General features: G+C 41.5%; 1 protein-coding gene across 1 annotated transcript in view; it reads left to right on the forward strand.

Moving 5' to 3' along the window:
* Positions 1-20,498, forward strand: part of LOC139449611 (E3 ubiquitin-protein ligase HERC2-like) — a 147,877-nt gene that overhangs the window by 34,664 nt on the left and 92,715 nt on the right. The window lies entirely within an intron of this gene.

Here is a 20,498-nt window from a genome sequence, read left to right on the forward strand (position 1 = left end):
GGCACCCAAGTGAGGGAGCCCCAATCTAGTAGAATTCTGGTCAGTCCAGTAAGATCAGCTCCATATGATCACAGTAAAATGTACTGAAACTGACGCTCGGAGTCAAGTTTGGGCTAGTGGACTCAACATGCTCAAAAGTCTTTGGCACAGACTGTTCCTGTTTTCTTTACTTATGTTCTTAGATTTCTAACCCTGCCAACAAATATCTTCTAATAACAACTTGTCAAAAGATCGGAATCAGTCCAATTTCTTGCCAAACTACAATAGTTGATTTAAGTTTGGAAGCAATTCCACATCAGTGCTGACATCCTTTGATTGAAGTGTATGAGGAAGTTGTGGAATTGTCCAGGTATTTGTGGAAGTCATTGGAAATGTACACATGGTGGAAGTTTCCTAACATCCAGGGTAACCTTTGTTGGTTATAAAAAGTTCAGATGTCACTGTTTATTTTCATGGGGAAGACGTTAGCTATTGAGAGAGAACACTGCAGCTGGTGATGATGGTAGGATGGTAGGATGGTAGGATGATCTTGTGTGGGAAGCTGAAATAACGGGGGCCTTATAGGTTAATCTGTCATACAGACCCTGAAACAAATGTATACAATACAGACCATGCAAGTCTATAATCATGATAATAGTGGGCAAGTCTAGATTACTGCAGTATGAAGAGAGTCTCTGGGCTTTTTATCTGTAAAAAATGTTCATTTCAGAAACTAGATGGAAGTCTAAGGTTATGAATGACCAGAAGATGGCCTCTTTGACATTAGGTCTTGTCTATGGCAAGAAAGGAGTAAATATGTGTATTTTGTTGATTGCATTGGAAACAATGGAAAACATCAGAATCTGTAGTCTTGTTTGAGGGGTCAAGTGTGAATCAAATATGGTGTGAGTATTATTTGAATAATTATAAAGTTAATCTCGGAAAAAATATAAGGGGACAAATAACATAAGATATTATAAGGAAATTAAGCAATATATATCATAAAATATTCCAATGTAGTGCTTTCTTCTAGTACCTGGGGAACAAGGGCAGGCTTGGGCATCATGATTCACTGTGCAGAGTTGCATCCCTTGGGCACATCAGGAACCTATCATTTTTGTTTCACAAAGTAGTAAATGTCTGAGACCTGCATCATTTCAGGCTTTCTTCATTGCAATGTTCATGGTGTAAGAAATTAGAAAAATGTTTTCCTTTACATGTATGTATAATGTGCAGAAAGAATATGTTATTACTCGCCCATGAAGAGATCACTCGTTTAATGAACATACAGCTGTATTACACATTGTGTAATACCAAAATGTGTGCTTATGTACTCTCCGAACACGTTTCACGAACAAATATTGAAAGCTCTCAACATCCCTTGGCTTATTCACCGACATTGCGTGTGGAGATGATAGATCACTGAGAGGAGCTTATGCACACTTGATGACCCCAGCAACCTTGTTGCTAGGCTGATGTCCCATGGAATTGTTTCGCCGATGGATCTTGCAACAAAATGCTACAAATTATGTCAGTGGGTACTGTGACGTGATTGTAAACTTTGAGGTGCAAGGCCCCGTTCCACAAAGCGATCGTATTGTAGCACAACGACTGTAAGTCGTTAGTCTAAGTATGTGAGTTTACACTTTTGACGTGTTTGAAGTATTATTCTGTTAAAGTCAATTGGATTATGCCGTGGATCGTATAGGTGTCAGCCTATTCACACTCAACATGCTCAACAGTATAATTCTAAAAATGTTATAAATGGCAAGTAATAAATAATATACTAAACTCGCTCCCGTGTAAAACCAATTTTATGAAACTCGTGAATAGTTGTGGTATCTGACTCTCTTTCGCTCGTCAGATACCATAAAATTGGTATCACAGGGGAGCCCGTTTAGTATTCTATATGTCTGTGTACATTTGACTCATATTTTACTTGGAGGTGTTTGAAAGATGTTGGAAGGCTAAAGGTGACAGATTGAAGAGCACAGCACAGTGTTAGAGTTGGTTGTTTATGTCTTGTTCTGTGAGGGTGTAAGTGATCTGGATACATTGAAAGACGTGTTATGTTTATCATTGCACAGAATGCCGAGGTTGTGTCTTGTTCTGTTACTTTGATCATCACACAGAATGCCAAGGTTGTGTCTTGTTCCGTGTTACTTTGATCATTGCACAGAATGCCGAGGTTGTGTCTTGTTCTGTTACTTTGATCATCACACAGATGGCCAAGGTTGTTTCTTGTTCTGTTACTTTGATCATCACACAGAATGCCAAGGTTGTGTCTTGTTCTGTTACTTTGATCATCACACAGAATGCCAAGGTTGTGTCTTGTTCTGTTACTTTGATCATCACACAGAATGCCAAGGTTGTGTCTTGTTCCGTGTTACTTTGATCATCACACAGAATGCCGAGGTTGTGTCTTGTTCTGTTACTTTGATCATCACACAGAATGCCAAGGTTGTGTCTTGTTCTGTTACTTTGATCATCACACAGAATGCCAAGGTTGTTTCTTGTTCTGTTACTTTGATCATCACACAGAATGCTGAGGTTGTGTCTTGTTCTGTTACTTTGATCATCACACAGAATGCCAAGGTTGTTTCTTGTTCTGTTACTTTGATCATCACACAGAATGCCGAGGTTGTGTCTTGTTCCTTGTTACTTTAATCATTGCACAGAATGCTGAGGTTGTGTCTTGTTCTGTTACTTTGATCATCACACAGAATGCCAAGGTTGTTTCTTGTTCTGTTACTTTGATCATCACACAGAATGCTGAGGTTGTGTCTTGTTCTGTTACTTTGATCATCACACAGAATGCCAAGGTTGTTTCTTGTTCTGTTACTTTGATCATCACACAGAATGCCGAGGTTGTGTCTTGTTCCTTGTTACTTTAATCATTGCACAGAATGCTGAGGTTGTGTCTTGTTCTGTTACTTTGATCATCTCACACATGGCCAAGGTTGTGTCTTCTTCTGTTATTTTGATCATCACACAGAATGCCGAGGTTGTGTCTTGTTCTGTTATTGTGATCATCACACAGACGGAGGAAGTTGTGTCTTGCTCTGTGACGGTTTAAACTATATATGTCACTGCAATTATGTTTTGTTCCGTGATGAGTTACGCTTTCTGAATGCAATGTAACATATACTCATACACAGGCTGTAAAGATGGGTGCCAAATAACTTCAGATAGGGAGATAGTTTTGTTATTGTTGCTATGCGAGTTTCCACAGTGCAGTGCCATTGGCTGTTCATGATCTCGAAGTGTGTCCTTTGGAGAATGGCAGCCACTGACTGAAATTGCATGTCCAAACTGGGTTCAAACATAATTTCCACCCATAATGCATTTGGGGCTGATCATGTGACCCCTTTTTGAAACCATACCATGTGTGATAGCCATATATATAAGCTCTTGGAAATGTGCATTCAACAGTATCATTAACTGATTAACATAAATTTAAAATTACCAAAAATGATGACTTTATCATGTTTATAGCCATTTGAACTGTGATTTTGAACTGTCTATGAGTAACTCCTTATACTCTAAGACCAGTGTTGAAAACCCCTTACAATTTGGTATCTGCGGAAAAAGTAGACCCTGGGCAGGAGCTCAATACAGACAAACAAATGCCAGGGTGAAAAAAATAGTACAAAGAGTGAAAAATTAAAAATTAAAAAAGACAAAATTAAGAAATTAAACAAAGGAATTCCATCCATCCATCCTACCGAGGACATTTTTGTGTGCGATCTATGACTTGAAAACTACTTTTGATAGATTCATATCAAACTTGGTGAACACTTTCTATACCAATAGCAGGCTTTGCAATAGAAGTTTGTTTTCAATATTTGGAATTTCAGAGAAAAATACAGCTTTTTTTTCTTGGAATTGTTTTACTTCAACATCTTTGTGACCTAAAACAGTTTCCATACTGATAGAACAGGTGCAGAAGAGGTTTGGTTTCTGAAAAAAATAAGATTCTTTTCATGTTTTGAATTTTGATTTTTTTACCTCAACATTTCTGCGACCTATAAATTGAAAACTACTTCATGGATTCTTGTCAAATTTAGCAAAGAGTTTCCATACTAATAGAAGAGGCTCATGTAAAGTTTGATTTTGACATGTATATTTTTTTAAATATATGTTTTTACTAATGTTTTGAACTTAGAAATATGTTGGAGTCGAGGTCGAGGTATTAGGGAGCCCTGCTCACTTTTTGCCTTGTTTTTATTATTATGCCCACAATAAATATATTTATTTTTTTGGGAAAATGTCAAACAGCTCCCCCCGAGACTGTTCCTGGGAAGATTCTCTCTTCTGATTAGTTTTTCTGAAACATACAAAAGTTAGATGTCTACATGAAACGTTATCAAGTCAGGATTGTGTTTGATGTCAACTTGTACAAGCAATCTCTCTGACAAATGTCTGAATTTACCATGTCTGACCTGATTCCATCAATGACTGGAACAGTTATCAGCCAAAGCCTCTGTTGGGTTGTCAACGTATCTGTGTTGACTGACTTTAAGGCAACTTTAAACTTGTTTACAGAAACGTCTGACACCTCTTTCAACTCTTGTTTTATTATTATTTTTGTGGTCGTTTTTTAAGACCTACAGACTTCCAAATTACTCAGATTACCCAAATTACCCATGCTCATAAACACACCCACATGCCTAATAAAGCATGCACACACACACTCTTTTTCCCCTCACCTCAAATAAAAAAATTCAGTGATACATGTTTGCAGCCTAACGAAACTAACATGGTAGAAAAACATCACAATATCATCAAATACAAATGTAGGAAGATAGGTCTATTTCAGTCAAGGATATGTTTCTCCTGATAACACTGAAGCACCTTTGGCAACGAAGCCCACAATCGCATGTTGAACATATTACATGATATGTTTGTCCCTCCCCCTTGTCAATGCTGCATGCTCCTCAGCCAGGGAGATTGTGTGTATGTGTACCTCTAGTTCATTATCTGGGTCCTGGGGCCACAAGGATGGGAACAATTCCTATCGGGTGTTGGATGTGTTTATCATCGGGATGATTGAAATATCCATTGGGGTGTATTTGACTTTCTACAAGATGTTTCTCTGATTAACTGGGAAATGACTGAAGGGTGGTATGCACATTCCTTAATCATGTCTATTGTTTATTGTTTAATGTTTATTAAATCTGTGAAGATCTGAGGTAGAATAGGTCTTCAGCAATGCAAGCTTGCCGTAAAAGGTGATTATGGTTGTCGTAAAAGGCAACTATGCTTGTCATAAGAGGCGACTAACGGGATCAGGTGGTCAGGCTTGGTGACTAGGTTGATACATGTTTTCGTATTGTGTGGATCGATGCTAATGATATCAATCACTGGATTGTCTGGTCCAGACTCGATTAATCACAGACCGCAGTGCGGCGTTAAACAACAAACAAACAAACAAAATTATTATTTGTTCCAACTGGACATTGACAATTCATGTGCTGACACAAGATCTTTTGATGATAAGTAGGAAATGCTTCAATATACTTTTTGGTAAGCGTTATGATATGTACTAGTCATGGGTACCTCTGTCATCATGAGGTGAGGTTGGACTTCAAGGACTGGTTCTAGTTGTAACACTGGCATCATGAACATCATGCATGAAATGGTAAGGTTACTAAGTATTAGTGCATCATGTATCGTGGAGCATTGGCACTTTCTTCAAATAGAGTCTTTGAGATGCCATTGGTGTTCTTCAAATAGTGGGGCGGTCGGGTAGCCTAGTGGTTAAAGCGTTCGCTCGTCACGCCCAAGACCCGGGTTCGATTCCCGACATGGTTACAATGTGTGAAGCCCATTTCTGGTGTCCCCCGCTGTGAGATGGCTGGAATATTGCGAAAAGCGGCGTAAAACCAAACTCCAGTCAAAGTTTACAGCAAACAGTTCAGTCCTACATTAGAGTCTGAGCCAAGTTATATACAGCTTCTAATCAAGGCAGCAACCATCCAAGACTCATGACACAGGGCTGTGTGGCTGTGTGCTGGCTATCTCTCTGGCACAGTGCTGGCTGGAAGGGAGCACCCATACTGGTTGTGATAACTCACGTGAACTTGGGAAGCTGTTGTATCAGTGAAGACAGAGATGAGTTATGGACGATTGACTTTCAGCTGCTTTGTCCTTTCGGTGCTGAGATTTGTACAGATGCTGGTACAGGTGTAGGTCTCTGGTTCCCATGAAGATCCGGTATAGAATAGGTCTTCAGCAACCCAATCTTGCTGTAAAAGGCAACTATGCTAGTCGTAAGACGCAACAAATGGGATCGGGTCAAGCTCACTGACTTGGTTGATGCAGTCATCATATTCAAATTCCGTAGACAGATGCTCATGATGTCCATCACTGGATTGCCTGGTCCAGACACTATAATTTACAGACTGCTGTGATCTAGTTGGAATATTGCTGAGTGCAGCATTAAAAAACAAACAAAACAAACAAACAGATGCTTGGTCTCTGGTTCAATTGGTCTCATGGCCAATTCACACAATATATTTTGGCCAATATTCATCAAGAAAGTTCTAAGCTTTACAATTGATGTCAAATTAAGGATTGGCCAATATTTTTGTGTGTGTCTATGGAGGTTGTCTTGTAATTAGATAAGTCAGCCATAGTAACTTCACTGACTCCTTATTTAGTCATGAACAAAAAGATACTGTACACAACAAAATGAAATCAGTGACATTATTCAGTGTTATAGTGGAACCCATTGTTAGCTCCTTCAACCCTATTTTTAGCCAATCAGGAAACAGTTGGCTGCTAATAGGTGTGGCCCAATTCCTCTTGTTTATGGGAACCTGAACACAAAATATTTTGCTTGTTTAACCAATCAAATGGAATCACTTGCAATTTATTTACAGTAAACTATGGCTATAACAAACTCAAATGGACCACTAATTTAAGTTTGTAATAGTAGCTCGGTATAAGCATGCATAAAACATTTATACAGCAAATGGCCCTGACCAAAAAATTAAGTTTGTAATAACCCTCAGTTCATTGGTTATAAACATTTATACAGCAAATGGCCCTGACCAAAAATTAAGTTTGTAATAACCTTCAGTTCATTGGTTATAAACTTCTTTTACTGTATTCTGATAAAATTTGTGAATTTTTTTTTTATATATTTTCTATTTGGGGACAGCAATAATTGTTTCTGATAGCAATCACTTGCTGACACTCAGAAAGTTGTAGATTTTATTTGGTCTACTGCATGGTGTTTGGAAGAAAAGCATTTCCATGTGCTGGAAGCTAAAGTAGTCAAAGGAGGTGTTATTTAGTTTATCTCCTCCCTGATAGCACAGACACACACACACCCCCAGTCACAGAGAAGGGAGGGCTCTGTGGGGGCTGTGGAGCTGTATCTGTACATGTGTATTTGGGGATACAGGTGTGATAACTCCTGACACCAATGCCAAGTAATACTCAGGTTACGCACACTTGAATCACAAGTGTACTGGCCCAGGTAAACTGGAGGAGGTGGCAGACAGGTGCTTGGACTGATGGAACATGCCGACTCCTTCATGTCGTCTCATAACCTAGTTCCCTGGTCTGGCCACTTGGCCTAGTGTTATAACCTAGTTCCCTGGTCTGGCCCCTTGGCCTAGTGTTATAACCTGGGTCCCTGGTCTGGCCCCTTGGCCTAGTGTTATAACCTGGGTCCCTGGTCTGGCCACTTGCCCTAGTGTTATAACCTGGGTCCCTGGTCTGGCCCCTTGGCCTAGTGTTATAACTTGGGTCCCTGGTCTGGCCCCTTGGCCTAGTGTTATAACCTGGGTCCTTGGTCTGGCCCCTTGGCCTAGTGTTATAACCTGGGTCCCTGGTCTGGCTCCTTGGCCTAGTGTTATAACCTGGGTCCCTGGTCTGGCCCCTTGGCCTAGTGTTATAACCTGGGTCCCTGGTCTGGCCACTTGCCCTAGTGTTATAACCTGGGTCCCTGGTCTGGCCCCTTGGCTTAGTGTTATAACATGGGTCCATGGTCTGGATATATTTTCTAGTCTAATTACCTGGGTTTGTGGTCTGCCCCTCGACCTAGTTTCATAACCTGGTTCCCTGGTCCGGCCCCTTGGCCTAGTGTTATATCATGGCTCAGCATGCTCAGTGGCCTGGACATATTGTCTGGCCTCATAAATGGCTCCTTGGCCTTGTCTCCTAAGATTGTATCATTGACAAAGTGAATATCACCCAGTAACAATGAAAAAGAACTTTGGTGTCATGGAGTTGCCCTGCATCCAGTTATATCATGCCTTGTGTGGCAAGGGTAATCTGAACACAGCATATGTGTGAGATTGCTTTACAAGACAAACAATAATTGAATATAAAATTGTCTCAAGATGATGTAGGTTTGTTTTTATGGAAGTGATATGATCAGCCCTGTGTCTTGTGTAATATTTCCAAATGCCACATCTACATGTGGTTTTAGTTTTGAGATGGTGCCTGTTTTGCGTGCAGAACATGTACATTTGCAAGTTTTGGATGAAAAGGTATGATGGATGTGTTGTGAATTCTGAGAGGGAATAAGTGTAGCTGCTTCTGAACACTCCGCAGCTGCTGGTTATTGAATCCTGCTGACGGCATTCCTGTGGCCATGGAGCATCTGCGAATTTCACCTGGAGCACTTGAACTAATTTCCTTCCCTTGATAGCGACAGTTGTATCTCTGATGTTTTTAGACGGAACAAGTCTAATGTGCGTTCTTTACACATACATCAACATCAAAAATGATTTTGGAAAAACTCTCCTGTGGGACCCTGAGTTGGACTAGGTCCCCCACAACCTAAGCTGGGTGTAAGAGGCAACGAAATGAACTGGGTGTTTACGCTTAGTGACATCTTCCTGAGGCAAGAGTTAACTGACTATAAAAGTCTAGTTTCCACCCTTGGCTGGAATTATGGAATTATGGAATTATATCTTAACATCTTAACTGGATTATCAAGTTTTTGCCTAGTCCAATCAAAATCGCGTATGAAATCAACATTTGGTTCGTCAACTGCCTTGCAGATTTCGGTCAATTGCAGGATTTGAACAGCATGTGTACCATCAACTCAGCTTAAACAGTTTGTGTGTGCTGAGAAATATGAGTTGTTTTGTGTGTAGTAAGCTGTAAATACGACCTTTTAATCATTAATTCTTTTTATGAGGAGCTGGCTCAGTGATCTCATGCCACGTATTATCACAAGACAACAGACCAGTTGATCATTGTACCACTTATGTTACATAATGCTGCAATAAGCCCTAGCCACTGGAGATAAAACAGATATTAGTTGGCCTAGTTGACAATGATTGAGCTGAAGGCTTTTCCCACAGCATAATCCACTACGAGACTTGCTGTGACAAGGCACATGGAGTACAATATTGTACACTAGGCATGACAGACACAGCTTCTTTGTGGACAACTACTGACCTTCAGGGCTAGATGATGACATGAAGTGTTGTCATAGTGTGAGTAATGTGTGAGCGGGGACCAATATTACAGCCTAGAGGAACTGCTAGACCGGAGTCATTGAGTCAGTATGGTTTTATGCTGCTTCTAGCATTATTCCAGATATGGGCTTAACACAATTTACCCACGTTGGGAATCGAACCCATGTAGACTTAGGATGGTCCTTCTGAACACTGCATTGTGGAAAAAGGTATTTTGTGTTAAACAATGTTCAAGTGAAGAATCTATTCTGTCTGTGCCCAAATTTTGAAGTCTACTAGCCCAAATCTGTCTCTTATAGATCTTATGTTATTGTGTGGAATTTTATTTACAAACCTGAGTAGACTGAAAGAGTTTTTACTAGATTTGGGCTGAAGTCAAAGACTATCCATTTCCATTAAAAAGAGATTGTAGTAGAATGTGGAATGTGACTCACATGACACATGCACTGTGGCTGTTCACATCAGTGAATTGAACAAGCAGCCATTTTGTGCTTGTAGCAAGAAGAAGCCTCGGAACATTGTGAAAAGGAACACACGTTTAAATACTCCCGATACTCAAGTGATGTCTTGTGGCAATTCCGGGTTAGAATTGGTCTCTAAGTTGCGTTTGTTGATTGTGAGTTGTATATTTTTTTATAATGAATGCTGGCACAGTGATAAAATACTCAGTATGAAACTGTATATAATTTGATAGTTCATGTTACCATGGTTACGTCAGTATATGATAAGGGATGTTAACAAGTAAATTGCTTAGGGTTCAGTGAACTCCTGTGTTGGTTTCATTCAGAATGAACTTCATTCAAGAAGCAAGAAAATGGAATGGGTGGCCATGCTCTGTGACTTGGTTGATTGCATGTCATTGTATCTTAATCTGTTAATTGTTTAGATCGATGCTCATAATGTCAATCTCTGGATTGCCTTGTCCAGACTTTATTGTTTACATACTACCATCATATAGCTGTAAAAGCCGTGGCGCTAAACAACAAACAAACAAAATAAGGTTAGTTTGAGAAATGTGAAAAGAGGATACACATGTGATGTAGCAACCACAGTGCTAAGATTGCTTTGTGAAGCTGGGCCCAATCTGGTGGATGATCTTGCTGATCTTGCTGTTAGATGCTGCTGTGTTGTGGTGATTCTGTGAGGTGGTGCTGCCGCAGGTGCTTGCTCACAGCAGGATCAGCCCAGACAACAACCTCATCACAATGTAGACAGATTGGCTTACCATGTCCACATTACAAATGTTTTGGCAATAGAGGAGGAATCATCATGCTCCTTGCAGATATAGTGAGTATACTGTTCCCCAACCTGGAACAGATCATGCACAAGTGCAGGTTAGCTTGACCTGAATATTGGGTTGGCGTCATTTTGTCGTGGTTGTCAAGACACCAAGGGAGGATGCTGCGATGGAAATTAACCAAGAACGTCTGAATGTTTGAAATTCGTCCAGCCCTTAGGATACCTTTAACATTAACAAAACTGGTCTGGGCTTGCAGCCAAGTGCTTGTTTCCTATATGTCTGTATATTGCAAGGAAACTTGAGTCATTGTGGGTTATCTCCTGGTGGGGACCTTTACCACTGCCGTGCTCTCAAAATCTGATGAGTGGTCAGTGCTGACGCAATCTGTTACTGTTTGACACACATTTTGTGACTGGTGCTGACACAACCTGTGACTGTTGCTGACACAATCTGTGACTGTTGCTGACACAATCTGTGACTGGTTATGACACTATCTGTGACTGGTTATGACACAATCTGTGACTGTTGCTGACACCATCTGTGACTGGTGCTCACACAATCTGTCACTGGTTTTGACACTATCTGTGACTGGTTATTACACTATCTGTGACTGGTGCTGACTCAATCTGTGACTTTCCCACACAATATGTGAATGCTGCTCATAAGATCAGTGACTTTGGTCCAAAGCGCTCTTAGTGATACAACTGTTGTAAGTCTGTGTTAACATATGGGAATTACGATCTTAGCGCTTAGATCATTTTGTGGTACAGGTTCATGGTCCCATCCCCTTAAACAGTTTACTGTGATGCAGCTATTGCTGATGATGGCATAAGACCCAATTCAATGCATTCAGTTCTTCCCGTGGGTATTCCAGGAATATCTGGCTAGCACCTACTGAGTGATGAAAAGATTGCGCCCTGGTCTGACACCATAAACATTGCTTACTTTACATGCTGCCACATTGTGTAAAAACCCACCAATACTACACTCGGGAATTATGGATGATAGTTACCAAGCTGCAGTCACGGATAACGGATCACAGATGGAGTTACAGCCAGAAATTATCTTTGTGACGCAGTAAAGGATATGCTTGGCATCATCTCCACTAGCCCAGCCATTAAAGAGCAGAAATAGATTAAAAAATGGTGTACATGGATGTCTAATGGATTGCTCGGGAAAAACTTAACTGATGTGCAGATTATATTGGTACGGTGGGAGCCTGACAGATTCACCTGTGGATTTTGTGAAACAGATGTGAAATAAAAGAGATTAGGTTAATGATTCTCTGCCACAACAGAAACAACCTTCAGTCAGTCCAGTCTCAGTTATTTGGAAAGGTGGATTTATCCCATCATCGATTGGACTCCTCCCTCATCGATTGGACTCCTCCCTCATTGGTTGGACTCCTCCCTCATTGGTTGGACTCCTTCCTAACTGGTTGGACTCCTTCCTAATTGGTTGGATTCCTTCCTTGATGGGTTGGACTACTTCCGTCATGGGTTGGACTACTTCTGTCATGGGATGGACTCATGGACTTCACGTCATGGGATGGACTCCTCACGTCATGGGTTGGACTCCTTCCATGATGGGTTGGACTACTTCGGTCATGGGATGGACTCATGGACTTCACGTCATGGGTTGGACTCCTTCCTAATTGGTTGGACTACTTCCATCATGGGTTGGACTTTTTCCATCATGGGATGGACTCATGGACTTCACATCATGGGCTGGACTCCTTCCTAATTGGTTGGACTCCTTCCATGATGGGTTGGACTCCTTCCATGATGGGTTGGACTACTTCTGTCATGGGAGGGACTCATGGACTTCCATCATGGGTTGGACTCCTTCCTAATTGATTGGACTCCTTCCATGATGGGTTGGACTACTTTCGTCATGGAACTGAAGCTATCAGTAGATAATAGATAGTAGTTCACCAGTAGATAGAAGCTGAAATGGCATACTGAGAACTCAACTTGAAAATGCTGATGCAATTATTTCAGACAGTGGGATTACACAGATTAATTTCCTCTCATGGATAGGAAATTATAGATGAGTACTCTGTCAGTTTGTCGTGTCCATCGCCAGGTGGGTCAGTCTCTAACCCCCACCACTGAGGTAAACAGCACTGTCCGGTCTGTCCCAGGGTCTGAGTACTCTGTCTGTTTAGTCATTATAGCACCAGGTGGGTCAGTCCCTAACACCCACCACTGAGGTAAACAGCACTGTCCGGTCTGTCCCTCGGTCTGAGTACTCTGTCTGTGTAGTCATTATAGCACCAGGTGGGTCAGTCCCTTACCCCCACCACTGAGGTAAACAGCACTGTCCGGTCTGTCCCTCGGTCTGAGTACTCTGTCAGTTTGTCCTGTCCATCACCAGGTGGGTCAGTCCCTAACCCCCACCACTGAGGTAAACAGCACTGTTCAGTCTGTTTGTGAGGCCTGAGTACTCTGTCAGTGTCGTCATTCCACCACCAGGTGGCGACTACAAGAGAGACAGGAAATATACAACTTGTATACACCCAGACACCATGCGATATACACTTGTATACCACATGTAAACAGTGTACACTGTTTTGTTTGGTCAGGAATGTGATACTGTGAGTGAGTCTTTGGAATGTAGTTTGACAGAAATCAGTATCCAAAATAACTGCCTGCCCACCTGGCCGTGGCTGGTAACGTTTCTGTCGGTCTGCATGAAATTTTCCTCCACCTTCCCGACTGTATGGCAAAATAATTAGAACAAGTTGTTGCTTCCTTCCTTCATTGGACCACCTCTGTGGTCTAGTGGATAGAGCATCTGCCCAAAGGGCAGAAGGTAGGGGGTTCGATCCCTGGCCCAATCATACCGCAAGATGTTAAAAGATGGTACTCGTTGTTACCCTGCCTGGTTCTTGGCATCAGGGGCTTAAACAAGGACTGGTCGGCTCAATCTCATTAAATCAGATCTTAGTCCTCGCTATCGCTAAACAAAGATCTGAGGACATCCCATTACGGGCCACGTCAGTGTGACCTTTCATCCAACCAATCAGAGCGTCACTTACCAGATCATGAAAGTGACAGTCGGAATGTGTTTTCTTATCATGCAACCACGAAAAATTAAACACGGGGTATTCCGAACGACAGTGTAACAACATTACAATCTAGGCCATCTATAAGCCGTTCCAGAATGTTCTTCTTATCATATTTATTTTCTTTAATCGAGAATACATCAAAATATGTTTCAAAGCGTAGTCGCCAGTTTGAAACTAGTGTCGTAAAGCTCGAGAAAGCTGCCATCTGATTAACTAATGTTGATTTCTTGACAGTCATTTCATTGGTCGGTCAAAATTCGCAAAAGATCTTTGTTTAGCGGTAGCAAAAAATAAGATCTGATTTTAATGAGATTGTGGTCGGATAAGAGTCAGTATGCTGTGTCTGCATGAGGTATTCATGTTAAACTTCGGCATGGTATCTCAGTGGGCTACAACTATAAATTCTGCAATAGTCTGGACTAGTACAAGCAGCCACACACACATGCATGTACGTCGCTATATAGGTGCAATAATCTTGAACACGATGTTATACTCTATTTCACCCCACCGAAACTTTCTTCATTGACACTGTCAGTGTGGCTTGTTAGTCAGTGTGAACTCAGCCGCCACACACACAGCACGTTAAGACAGCGACACATGTCTTTAGGGGCTCCTGATTGTCGTTAATGCTACTATTATCGATCATGAAGTTTTAAGTAGGTGATATCTGATTTTTAACATGAAGTTAGGGGACAGTGCTCCCTTCTGCACCCTCTGTATGTGTATGTGGTCAGGCTAAAGTAGTGATTGTCTCCCTTGTAATATTTGTACCATCTACTCTATTGAAGTTTGCCGGGGCGGTCAGGTAGCCTAGTGCTTAAAGCGTTCGCTTGTCAAGACAAAGACCTGGGTTCGATTCCCGACATGGGTACAATGTGTGAAACCCATTTTTGGTGTCCCCCCGCCATGATATTGCTGGAATATTCACTCACTCAGACCCACCCACTCACTCACTTACCCACTTTTGGAAGTGGACAGTGATAACATGATGTTTGCCTCATCATTTGAATAGTGGTTTCAATATTTTGACCTTTATTTGAACACTGGTTTTAGGCGACTGCATGGATCTTTTGGTGAGGAGGCCTGTTACTTGTTCCTGAATCCTGACACCATGGGGCGTTGCTCTAAATATCGTCCACTACTTTGTCTGGTACAGAATCATTTATTGACAGGCCAATGTCATATACCTGAAATATAGCTGAGTGCAGCTTTAAACATCAAACAAACAAAAAAAGCAACGAAATTAAACTGTTATCACAATTTTATCCATCTGTTCATTTTCCTGCAGTTTTGTTTACAAACAGAGAAAAAAATAGGGAAATTAACTAAATGATAAGGTTATTAAGCATGGAAAGGTAGTGTGTCTCCTGTACTAAATTTCAAGCAGCGTCTTTGATGTAGTTCTCAGAAAGTAATGAAGTAATTAGTCGCAGAGTAAATGCATCACTTTACTTATGAGTATACTTAGTTTCATAGCAACATATTTATGTAATTCTCCCAGGACTGATACAACTCATGCACCCAGCTAAGATCTATGTTAAGTCATTAATATGCTGTAAGGGGAATAGTATCATGTGTTAGCCAAGAATCACGGTGCTACCTGGCATGAGACTAATCATCAGTTGATAACAGATAACGCTTGACATGATTACAGCTCCTGGTACAACGAGTAATTAAGTATGTATGTTTACAAGCAAGTTGTTGTTAGGGATTTGGAGATAATAGTTCTTGGCAGACACGTTATCAGGCTGAGGTGAGTTGTATATTTTTAGATAATGAATACTGGCACAATGAGAAAATAATCAGTATGAAACTGTTTATAATTTGATAGTTCATGTTATGTCAGTATATGATAAGGGATGTTAACAATTAAATTACCTCGGGTTCAATGAACTCCTGTGTTGGTTTCATTCAGAATGAACTTCATTCAAGAAGCAAGAAAATGGAATGGGTGGCCATGCTCTGTGACTTGGTTGATTGCATGTCATCGTCTCTCTTATGGTTAGATTGATGATCATAATGTCAATCACTGGACTTGATTATTTACATATCGCCGTCATGTAGCTGAGTGCTGCATTGAAAAACAAACCAGTTTTTCAAAGTTTCTCCACCTTGCATAATTTGACATTTCAAGTTGGCTTAAATGGCTCTTATCCTACCTCATCCTTTGTAGGATAGCTTATAGCAATTACTTGATCCTTGTCCCGTGAATCAGGCTATTTAGCTAGATTGAGATTTGGAGCCTGACACAGGTGAGGTAAAGCGAGGTGCTCTGTGGCCAGGTACTCTGGGGCAAAGTGCTCTGTGGCCAGGTGCTCTAGGGTGAGGTGCTCTGTGGCCAAGTGCTCTGTGTCCAGGTGCTCTGTGGCCAGATACTCTGTGGCCAGGTGCTGTAGGGTGAGATGCTCTGTGGCCAAGTGTTCTGGGGCAAGGTGCCCTGGGGCGAGGTGCTCTGTGGCCAAGTGTTCCATGGCCAGGTGCTCCGTGGCCAGGTGCTCTGTGGCCAGGTTCTCCATGCCAGGTGCTCTGTGGCCAGGTGCTCTAGGGCGAGGTGCTCCGTGGCCAGGTTCTCCGTGGCCAGGTGCTCTGTGGCAAGGTGCATTGTACTGACGGGGAGCAAACCCGTTGTCCTGCATCAGAGGCAACATCAGCATCAACATGGATAATGATGGATAATGTAGGATTCCGTTGTGACAAACAAACCCCTCCTTGACAGGTCTGTGTTCAACATCCATGAGGCTGCATGAATATAATAACGTTACCCTTATGCCATTCTTGAAATGTTTCCTTTAATAAACTGCTACATTGTTAGTTCTGCTAGTACTCAAGTCTAAAGACCTTATCGCTGACATCATCTGGAAAGGCGTTCAGAATTTTGGCAAGTGTTCACATTTGTGTAGCAAATAACTATTCATAGTATGTTGAGGTTGTAAGCACTGCTCTCAATGCAGGTAGTACTCTTGCACCACCTGTGAATGAAGGATCTTGCTCCGGGAGCAGTAACGTCTTGAACTGGCAGCGCCGTGCTCCTCTGCATCATCCTTGTCATCTTGATACAGCAGAACCGAGCTCCCTGCGTCATCCCACTCGTCTTGATACAGCAGCACTGCTCTCCCTTGCGTCACACTGGTTGTAAACAACAAATACTGCAACAGTTTAGGACCAAATGCAGAGACATGTTTTGGGGTCTAAAAATAGTTGGGTAATTTGAGAATCCCTGTATTGTGTTTGCAAGATGATCGTCCCAGTCTGGAGCACCACACATGATAAGTTCTGTGCTGAATCTGGTCCACTTTTGGGGCTCAACAATGACAACGTTGTAAGACGCCGTAAGATGCCGAGTTTGCTCATCGTGGTTTGACATATCGCCAAGACGAAGCCATCAGTAGTTGTAGTGGTTGGTTTTCTCACTAGCTGGGAAAGACAACGTGAGACACAGGTCTCCTGCCGCTCAAGTAGCTGCAACTTGTCCAAAGCATGTTTACATAGCTGTCTGGAGTCTGGGATTTGTTGTAATGATTTTATCCATCATTGAAATTTGTTTTCTTTATGTATCATTTGAGTTGACTCTGACTTGCTTTGAATACATCTCTGTTTGAACAATAAAGAAGCAGTTTGCAGACAGAGATTGCTGATATTACAGCAGTAATGTCTGTCCATAAGTATTCACGGGCATCGTCATGGGTGGTCCACTGGGTGCTTCAACCACTGGGCTGAGTTGTGCCCTAGCTGTAAGCATCGTAATAAATAATAATAAATAATAATAAATAATAATATAATAAAGCCTCTTATGTGGAGCTGACCTCCACACTTATGCACAAAGCACTTACAAAGGCAATATATATAAATATGGAAAGGTCAGTGGAACAGATATGTCTTCATCTGTTTCTTGAACTGATTGTGTACAGAAAGTGATCTTAGATCTGTGAAGTGTATTCCACTCAACAGCTGCATTATAGGTGAAAGATCTTGCTCCGAGTGTCCTGAGCTGCACTTTAAGGTTCTCAGTGTCATCTGATGGGTTGAGGGTAGGGTTGAAGGACAGGACTCTTTTACACAGACATGTGAGTGTGAGGATCTGATGTTCTGGGCTTCGAATCCCAGATTCGCTGTGATTGTAAACTTAGTCTGTCAGCACCATAGCTCTGTGGGATTCACTAAAGTGTTAAATTAAAACAAACTGAGTTTGATGATGTGACATGTAGACTAGGAATAGGACCAGGACAAGACACAAATTCTGGGTGGAAAAATGGAGAGTGGAATGAAGCAACAAGTATATGAATCTGGGTCTTTCTACCAGTAGAACTCACAAGATGTCACTATAGCAATATTATGTGGGCCTGTTTGAAAAATAAACATTGTTTCCTATGATCAATTATGGAGTTTGATCATCACATCATGATACAAACTCACTTACTCATAATCTCTGAAACCCTTGAAGATCCAGTGCAGAATAGGCCCTCGGCAACCCATGGGTGGTCAGGCTCACTGACTTGGTTGATGCATGTCATCGTATCCCAACAATTGTGTGGATCAATGCTCCTGATGTAACTCTGGATTGTCTGGTCCATCAATGCTCATGATGTAACTCTGGATTGTCTGGTCCAGACAGCATATCGTCATTTAGCTGGAATATTGTTGAGTGTGGCGTTTTACAATAAACAAACATAACCTCTGTGATCACTCCAGGGGCTCTTTCCTCAAAGTGATCTTAGCGCTACAGTGGTTGTATATCGATGTTACCGTGTGGTAGTTATGATCATCGTGGCGCTAAGATCGTTTTAGCACTGCCCAGAACTACCCAGGAGCTAGGTAGTGTCTTCATGAATGTGGTGTGGCGTCCTCCCAGGAGAGATCCATCACTTGACTGGGTTTCATGAACATCTCAACTGTCTACTTCATCACTCAGATCGGCTGTAAAGTATTTGCTAATACGTAATTAATCCAAAGCAGATGGAATCATCATTTAGTCCTGGAAACAGTTTATAATTCTAAGGCATTCATGTTGCGATTTTAGTGAGGTGGGAATTAATAAATCGGAGACAGGTAGTGTAAGCCTTGTTATCTGAAAGCTATTCTTGTGGTGTGCTGCGAGGTAATGAATAGTGCATTTGAGAAGTGTGTCAAGTACAAGGGTTGATTAAGTTCTGAGCCTCGCTTCGAAGGAATTGTGTAATAGTGACACCTATTGTTGTGGGCATTACATGATGTAGGGGAGGTATATCCACAAGTCTAGTCAGAAAATCGTTTTGTCAGTTTGGAAAATGGACAAGCTTGAAGAACATCCTAGTTGTAGAAAAAGGTGTACTCAGGATAAAATGACGTAACTTGTAAATAGTTTCATTTTTTTTAGGAAGCAGTGTTATGGTATGTTTTCGCATGTGATTGGTTGATGTTGAAGATCAAGGTCACTCGGTCCAAAAAAGCTTGTGTATACACACAATCTTGAGGTGTACCATGGTAAAGCTTGTGCATGGTTGTATCATGTACCATGTTGCAGATATTACCATGGAGGATGTCGTACCTTGTACCCTGTACCATGATGTAACATTTAGTACCCTATACCATGGTGTATCATGTTGTACTATGTTGTACCGACTGCCTGTGTGGTCTAATGGTAGAATGTCCACCCGGAGAGCGGATGTTTCAGGGTTTGATCCCCAGTCGCATCATACTAAAAGATGTTAAAAGATGGTACTGCTTGTTACCCTGCCTGGTGCTCAGCATTATAATGGTCTTAAACAAGGACTGGTCAGCTTGGAGTGTACTGTGTCTCACCATGTTTTACCATACACCAAGGTGTACCACATTGTACCCTGTACCAAGGTGTACCATGTACTAAGTACTTTGCGCCTTGTCCCACGTACCTCGTACCCTTTAGCATACTGTACCTGTTACCTCAACAACTCTTAGTCTGCCACATGAAGACCTAGAGTTATCTTTCCTTGATGCCTGCTCCTTATTTAGCTGCTGCCTCTCCAGTGACAGGTGTCCATCCATCATCGCTACACAAGGATGAACTGGGGGGATGTTGATGCCATCACATACTCAGCTCCTGGCTCGCACACACAGGTTGCGCTAGACAACAGGATAATCCATTACCCCACATTTTGTATTTCAAACATTGTCAAACACATTCCTTTACTTAGGCGATGAGCATATCATTAGCACTGATGAGGTCAAGGTCACTACCTATGAGAGCTTAATAATGTTTCTGTTTGCCAAATCCATGAACATATGACTGCAGTGTCTGTAGTATTGACTCCATCAGTGCATGGGAAAATATAGGAGGCTGCTTTAGTTCTAAGGAAATAGTCGGAATTGTAGGGGTATGTTTATGTTGGCAGTGTTTGGGTAACTATCTTTGTTTACAAGTTGGCTGGGATAGAGAAGAAGCATTTAACTATGTTGTGTTAAAAAGTATCACTTTGTCTCCAACCGCACATCTCCAAGGTCGAGTTTTAGTCCTGGGTACTTTTTGGTGTTGCGTTCTTCTTCCTGAGGCTTATTCTGAACTGTGGGATAGCGCAGCAATGCTGGGTTTGACTGCCTATGTTCATACTATTTGTCGTTAATGCAGAACTAAACCATTTGATTTGGGGGTTTTCTTCGCGTATGATCCAGTCATAAATTGAGCTCAAGTAAAAAGAACTGAAACATAGAAACTTTACATATTACAATCTACAGTTCAACTTCATCATTTTTGGACAAATTCCAAGTTATATGAATAGAACAATATAAATCTTTGTGTTATTGTCTGTTGTAT

Source organism: Haliotis cracherodii, unplaced genomic scaffold (genome assembly GCF_022045235.1).
Source record: "Haliotis cracherodii isolate W230 unplaced genomic scaffold, xgHalCrac1.p SCAF_8, whole genome shotgun sequence".
Classification (NCBI taxonomy): Eukaryota; Metazoa; Mollusca; class Gastropoda; order Lepetellida; family Haliotidae; genus Haliotis; species Haliotis cracherodii.